The 8,089-nt window shown below is 41.7% G+C and overlaps 1 pseudogene; it reads left to right on the top strand.

Moving 5' to 3' along the window:
* Positions 1 to 291: 291 nt before the first annotated feature.
* LOC144103481 (uncharacterized) lies at positions 292 to 3,652 on the top strand (annotated as a pseudogene).
* Positions 3,653 to 8,089: the final 4,437 nt, after the last annotated feature.

Genomic DNA, 8,089 nt, shown 5'->3' with positions numbered 1-8,089 from the left:
TTCCCCTTATAGCTCATAATCTTACTTGCACTTTTTTTCGTATTCTCTTTCCCTTTGCTATATAGTTACTTTCTCTTTCACATTATTCCCTCCTTTTCCCTCATCCTCCGCTCTTCTTCAGTGGTTTTGCAGCCCATCTTCTTTTGCCTTTCTCAATCTCAGTTGTCTCCTGTTTATTCCGCACTGCACACTCATCGAGTTTGTAGAATAAGTGCACGCAGCTTTCGCGCGGATTTGCATGCGCTTCGCCGGAGTTTTCGCGTGGACGACGAGCAGGTCAGTTTTGCCGTGATGGAGGGTTGCTTAGTGGCGAAGTGTGACAGTTTCGTCGAGTTCGAGCAAGCGTTCAGAGATTTTCAAGTGAAAACAAACACATTGTTCGTGACTAAAGCCAGCAAGACTGTCGGTGTGGCGAACGAGCGCCTTTCGGCAGGCCTGGCCAGGCTTGATGCGAAACTTAGTTCGCAAATGTGACCTACGTATGCAAGCATGGGGGTACTCCGAGACTGACGGAGACAGGAATATACGTCCGCAGCAGAGGTAAGAGTCTGGTGCTATACAGATATGCCACGGCTTCGCTGTGGGCGGCCGCTGTTTATAGCGGCATACAGTAGACTCTCCTTAAAGCGAACTTGAAGGGACAATGAAAATTTGTTCATCTTATTAGAAGTGCCCCCAAATGGATGTGTGAGCATGCTAGGTACGCGTGTCAGTTAATACAAGATGCAAGAAAACCACGACCTAAATGGCCTAATAATGCCCTAAAATTAATTGCGAAGAGAGCATTATTACACTACGCATGAAGTGAGATGACGTGAGGGCATAAAAAAGACCACTTGAAACCGGACGTGTTAGCCGTTTCTTTTTTTCCTTATCTTTTTCTCTTCTGCAGCGAACATTTAGCTGCCCAGGCGGCCGGCAAGCAACGTGGTACAGGTTCTGAAAAAGTTTAACCACCTTTGCGCAACGCGGCTGTTTCCAACTCTACGATCAGATATGCACCACGCGTCTTTACGCCTGGCACAGATATCTGGCCATGCCAGAATTCTCTGCCGTGACAACACCTAGCTGTAGCACCATGTGTAAGATAAAAATTCGGCTTCTCCGCATTTCAGAGCACATTTCAGCTGTGCTCCCTTCAAGTCAACCAGTAAATGAACACTGCGCCGACGCGCCACACGATGCCGAGTTACGACCATCTCATATTTCTGTCCCGCACGAAGGCAGTCAAGATCAATGTTCTTGAGTCTAATTAATCGAGATTATGCGCTGCTTTTCCTTTATCCTAATCCGCGAGATAGCTTCTCCGCATCAGTAATATGAGTGCGGTAAAACTTCCTTGCGGGGTAGCATTTTTTTTCTTTCCTCGTTTGCCTCGGGAGAGCTGCGTAGACGCTGCACGGTGCCGACGTGAGGTGACGAATGTTTCTCCCAATCTAAAGACACGAAACATCTCATAGACATAGAGTCTTGGGGAACCAACCAAATGCTTTCACGTTGTCTTTTCTGAGCAACCATCCTAACCGAGTTCGTCTTAACGGGAGTCTACTTAAATTCTTCCTGGAAATGCGGAAGACATGCGATGCTAACAACTTTTTTTTTCATGTACAGAGAACGATGAAAAAGGACTGCCCAGCCAAGATAGTCCTGGCAGCACGGCGTGCCAGTCAACAGCTAGAGATTACAGAACTCAAGCTTGAGCACAATCATGAAGTGAATGCCAAGTATACCGCGCTTACCCTGAGTGCCGTAAGATGACTCCAGAAGAAGTAAGCTTTGTAAAAACATTAGTGGAACTAAATGTGCCTCCGAGCCTGATTGTGGAAAGCTAATTAAGAAGAAACTGGTACATGACCTTCCCTTCGCCTATAGTGATAATGATTTTAGGGTATCTGATGGTGATCGAGTTCTTTAATTTGCTTTTTAAAACATATATATATATATATATATATATATATATATATATATATATATATATATATATATATATATATATATATATATATATATATATATATATATATATAAACAGGAAAAGCAGTGATTGCAATGGATATCCATAATATGAAACGTGCACGTGAAGGACAAGATGAAGCAAGCCAGTTAGTAGAAGTGAAATGCTATGAAAGTGGTATGGAGCACAGACATGCTTGCTATTAATAGTGACAACAAGGAACTCCACATACTGTTTTTTCAAACACCGCACATGAAACACACCTTTCACTCATTCCAAGAAGTTATCTTTGATGCAACATACAGAACAAACAAACTGTGAATGCCCCTTTTTGGGCTTATTGTGCAAGATGGATCTAGCTGTAGCCATGTTGTCACATATCCTTTTGTTTGCTCTGAGCAGCAGCATGTAGTGACACGGCTTCTGGAGGTATTTGTTGAGGAGAATCCTGCAGCAGTGAACAAGAAAGTAGTCGTGGTTGATAAGGATCTTCTACAGAAATAACTGCTGCAAGAACAACACTTCCAAGTGCACCAGCAGTACAGCTATTTCAATTTCATGTGGCTAAAGCCTTCAGATGTGGAGTTAGGCAGCTTGCCAGGTCAGCTGATGAACGAGACTGTCTTTTAAACAGTTTTAATGAAATGCTGCATTCACCTACGGCACAAAAGTATGACAAGGCTAAAGCAGAATTTTAGCGGTGTGTAAGCACCGAGGCAATAAGCTACTGCGAAAAAAACTGGGGCAACATTCCTCAGATGTGGGTCCGGCACCTGTGTGACCTGGAGTTCACCTGTGGGGACAACACAACAAACCGTGTTGAATCACGCAATGCTAAAATAAAGATTATCTTATCTTCGTCTCAGCAAAACTGCATGGAGCACTGCGAGGACTCCTCAAGATAACAAACAGCATGATATGAGAGGCACACCACAAAACTATACTCCTCAAGACATGCAATTTTTACTCCCACCATGTCTCCAAAGAGGTGAAAAAAACAGTGCGAAAAAGTGTTAACACCATATGCCTGCAAGTTAATAAATATGGGGCTGGCAAAGACACGAGAGGAAGTTCCGAAAATAAAGATGGTCTGCAGATAAACATATGCAGTGTAATCTAAATGCACTGATATCTGGCATGAAGTTTCATTTGAGACCCAGTCATGTACTTGCACAACATACTCGAGAATGAAACTACTTTGTCGTCATTTTATAGTGGTATGTGCAAAGTACAATCTGAGACCACACCTGGAAAAGGCTGTACACAAGTGGTGCTTCAAGTCCTACCAAATAGATTTTTTCAGTGCCACTCGGAAACCTACCAGCAATGAAGCCAGCAGCTCCAAAGGACTGAGGATACTTTCTGTCCCTGGCCCTTCATTTGAAGATGAATCAGAGCTGGAAATACACATATGCAATGAGGACACTAAAAGCTGATGCCGACACCTTGGCTGAATGCCAGTCAGATGTGCGCCCATTTGCCAGACGCCTTGGTTTTCTAGAATATTTAAATACCTCATGGCTGAGAGGGGAGGATGTCACCGAGACAAATTTTCAAGAGCAACAAATGGCGGCAGACGTGACACCAGGTATTTGTCCTGCCATCAGTACAGAAAGTGATGACCTGGGGAGAATTGAAGAAGAAATCATTGATGATGCCATAGAACACGCCTGTGACAACAGCATGTCATCCACATAAGAAAAAGTCACAGCGAGCAATGACAACTTAGACAGCATTGATCATAAACACGTCTGCTACATCAATGTGGCATCCACATCACAAAATACGGCAGCGAACGATGGACACAATAAGTGCACTTCTTCAAACAGTAAGTACACCATAAAACTTCCTGATGTCAGAACACAAGCGCGGCCTTCAAAAAGAGTACTGCAGAACAGAGTAGTACAGTAAAAAGGAAAAGTGGAAATAAGGATGAGCCTGTTCTCTTCAAGCACATTGCAAAAAAGGCCCAAGCAAAAAGTAAGATAAAAATCACTTCGTGGTGTTTGATGCCTTCCCAACCTTGTCTTGCATTCTTTTTACAGTGCTATTGTGTGGAATTGCTGACTAGAGCTTGTTTTAGCGTGTGATTGAGGGAATGAACTTGCTTGAGGAAAGTGATATTGAAGTTCGCCAAGAAACCTTGCCCAGTGCCTTCCTGGATAACAGAGTTTCCCTTCTCAAGCTCAAAAGATACTTCACACCTGATGCATGGACTGCTTTGACATCCTCAGGTGTGCAATATTGTAACTTTTTACAAGTCATGCTTCAGCACTTGACTGGAAATTTTCATGTCTTGCTTCTTTTATAGTTGCTGTGAAGAAAAAAAAACGAAATGTGGATTTGCCATCTCTGCAAAGAAAAAGATGATGGAGAACTTAAGATGATCTGCTGTGACCAATGCTTGGGTTGGTTTCACTAGTGAGTGAATGTGCACTAGTTTGTCAGTTTTGCTGCTGCTGTTGTCAAATGTTTTGTTTATGCCAATTAATAACTAAATCAGTAGGTATTACTTGGTGGTGCCAGCAAAGCTGCCCGCACATCATAATGCAGGTTTTGTTTTTAGCAAGTGCATGACGTGGCACCTGAAAATATTCTACAATGATGGAACAATGTTCAATATGAGACAATTTTTAAGAGAAGGATTTATATGGACATTACAAGAGCTTTTCCATGACCACATTGACAAGGTCGTACACATCACGCTACCACAATTTTTTGCTATCCTTCTGTCATACTTATTTGTGGTTTTGCTCAATTTGCAAAACTTATGCTACTGTGAATAAGGAGGCGACGAAGAAGCTTTGGTACTGTATGCACTGCACTGGACACAATTAATATTTGTTTTTGGTGGCTGACTGAGATAAATGCAATGAAATGTCCTGAATCTCCTCAACATTTATAAGCAAACGCAATGGTCTGCTAACCGTAATAATCCTGGACTGATGTAAGTTCTTAACTGTCTTGTGATTTCGCATCCTCAGTGGTGTACTTTAGCAGCATGTCACATTTCTCTTTAGCATTCAGCAACAACTGGGATAGGCACGAGTAGTGACTGCATCAGCAAGACTGAGATGTCAGAGTTTGCTCAATGCTTTTGTACAGCTGTAGCGTCCGAATCATGGGACAAGCAGCCTGTATCATGAGCTATGCCCTGATAGGTAATTTTACATATCTGTTTTTTGTTAGATTTGTCTTCTTTGAGAATAGCTGAAGCTCTCTCATAGCTCCGACATGGGTTTCCTGTAGTATATGAAAAGCTGTCCTCTGTAATCTGCATATCGTCTCAGTAAACCATGAATATGCAGAGGATATCCACAAATGGTCCTAATGTCCAATGTCCATGTATCGATATCCTCTGCATGTTGAGGGGACTATTGGATTCAGATATCAGTTAGTGGTTATTCAGAGGATATTCGAAGATGCATGATGTTCTTTCAGCACATTGAAAGTTTTGGAAATGTGCTAACAACTTAAAAGAACTAGATATTATTGTTTTTGAAGGCATGAACATGCTGCAATTATGCTACCTTTAGATTTTAATCATTCCTGCTTTCGCAGTCTTTCATTTTCAGGAACTAATTATTTCAAGCAGTCGACTACTGCACTCCCTCATTTTATTTTATGCGTGCGAATGCATGTACGGTATGATTATTTAAAGAAATTGCTCAAGTTAGACCGACAGACACAAACGCCGCGATTTCAAAACCAGAACGATAACTAGAACTCTCTTGACACTGGGCAGCCTAACTGCCATGGGCACCGTCAATAGCCGCGACGCTAGCTTCACATCCAATCCAATGGAAGCGCCATTACCCGTTTTGTTGCGACGGCCGCAACGTTTTCGTGATTTCTTTCAGCGTTTCTTCGCAAGTTTTTATTTGTTGTTTCGCGAGTTCACATTTTCTTCGTTGTGGCGGCAAGCTGGTTGTGCATGTTGTACACAGTCCTGAGCCCTCACTGGTGGAAGTACTGGATGATTACGCGGATAACAGCAATAATGGTGAGTGTTTATTACACTGTTCTGTCAAACAAAGTGTTAGTGTTCGTTTGTGGCATTGTGCAATTTTCATGCTGGCAATTTCATCATCCGGTTTGCCTGTTCATGGAGCGCAGACAAGGATTTAAAGTCTGTGGTGTTTAGTTGTGGCTCGATTTGTCCCCGAAGTAGTTTCGCAGGAATGGCTGCCCTCTGTGCCAGTTCTCTGCCTTAACAGCCTGCACGCATGATACTTCAGTGCTCAGTTGTAAAGCAAAGTTGTTGGCAGTTAGCTGTGCCCTCTAACAATTGTTGGAATAGCCTGCACTTTGATGTCGCACATTCCACTGCATATTCCGGCCGTCCGGCATGCTATGGCCTTTACTACAGGGGAAGGGGTGGGGAGGGGACAGTTTTCTTTCTCCGGCGGCTCAAGAAGACAGAGTTTTTGCAGATCTTGTGTTGCTGTAAAATTTGATAACAGCGCCAAATACACTCTTATCTGCCTTCGTTTAGTTAAGCCCTTGTGTCTAACTCTGCATTCTTTGTACCCGGAATTGTTTTTTTTCATCTTTGTGCTTTTAAACTTTTGTGGGAACTTGGTCTATTCTTGCTTCTTGTAATTTCCTTTTATTTCAGTAGCACATTTCAAGATAATTGGCTACTGAATACTTTTTGTTTCAGCTCGTAGCTTTGACTGCTTTTTCTGAAATTTTCTGTTTTATTACAGCGCGTAGAATGAAAGTTGTGCTGTGAAAATTCTTTCTACTGATTGTGTGCCCCAGCAAGGGTTTACATCTTATGTATACATTGAGAGTTGCTGGTTGTAAACCTCGCATAATGCAGCAGGGCATGACCATTTTTCTTTGCTTTTCCATTTCAGATATTTTGGAGAACATGTTCAGAGAAACAATAGCCTCATGCATCTTGCCACTCAGTAGATGCATTTTGCGTCATGAAGACAAACAGCTGGTATGAAACTGTTTTTCGTACTTCATTTTTAGGTAGTTATAGTCATTACTACGGAAAGCAAATAGCTTTCACCGAATATTTTCTAGTTCTTCATTAATTACAGGCCAATTACCAACTACTGCCGCGTCTTTCTTCCTCACATAACACACAAAAAATTCAATCAATCACTTTTCTTTGGCCTCATTGACTCGCTTCATCTAAACCTGTTTTCCCACTTGTCCCAACTTCGATTCCGTAAATTCTTTCATGAAAAACAATTTCTAATGTTCAACAATGATTAACATACATTTGGAGCTTCTGGGTTTGGAAAGAGCTTTGTTCTTAGATGTCTTCAAGACATTTCTCACTGTTAAGCTCCAGGTTTCTGTAATAAGACTAAGGAACCGCAACATTGACTACTTGGTTCTCTACAGGATCACGGACTTCCTTTAACTACACAACATATGACTGCTAATGCAACCAGCTCATGGTTTTCACACCCTTTCAGGCATGCGTCAATAATGTGCTTTAGCATGTTTATTGTTTCTGACCTGCATTAGCAGTTCATTCAGTGTTGTTTCTAGTTCTACTATTTTTTGCTGCTTATTGTTCTGATAGTTCTAACATTGCGTCACTTCGGACTAAATTCAATAACACTGTGTAATGGTTTCGCTAGAGTGTGGAGCTTTACTTTATACATTTGAGCATTTCTCATAACCAGTCACCCTGTCCCTATTATTTTCAAAATATAGTCACCTTGACTTCTCCCTAGCATACAAGTACTTTGACATAGATATTACAACCTTTAACAAAAATTCATGGAAGTCTAATATTGACTACCTAACATGAAAATCTAGTTGCATGCTGCTGCATTTATTACACAATTTTTCCAGTGAAACTGAAAAGGCCTACCTATATCTGGCTTAATCTATGATATCCTTGTCCTATGTGGGCCATGGCTGGTCTCCTTATAAATTCCCTCAAGAATGTGCACACCTGCTCAATGCATTTCATCCTGCCTGCTTACTGCAAACATCATAGACATGAAAAAACCAAATATCCTCCCTCACTCTTTGCCATAAGGTGTCTTCTTTTTCAATACACCACAACTGGCTCTGATCGCATTTTGTTATACCTGCTACTTCATACTTGCATGTACCAACCACACTCATGAAGTCAGCATACGTCACCCAATATGGTGATAT

The sequence above is a fragment of the Amblyomma americanum genome, chromosome 9, assembly GCF_052857255.1.
Source record: "Amblyomma americanum isolate KBUSLIRL-KWMA chromosome 9, ASM5285725v1, whole genome shotgun sequence".
Classification (NCBI taxonomy): Eukaryota; Metazoa; Arthropoda; class Arachnida; order Ixodida; family Ixodidae; genus Amblyomma; species Amblyomma americanum.
This window is presented reverse-complemented; position numbering and strand designations above follow the sequence as displayed.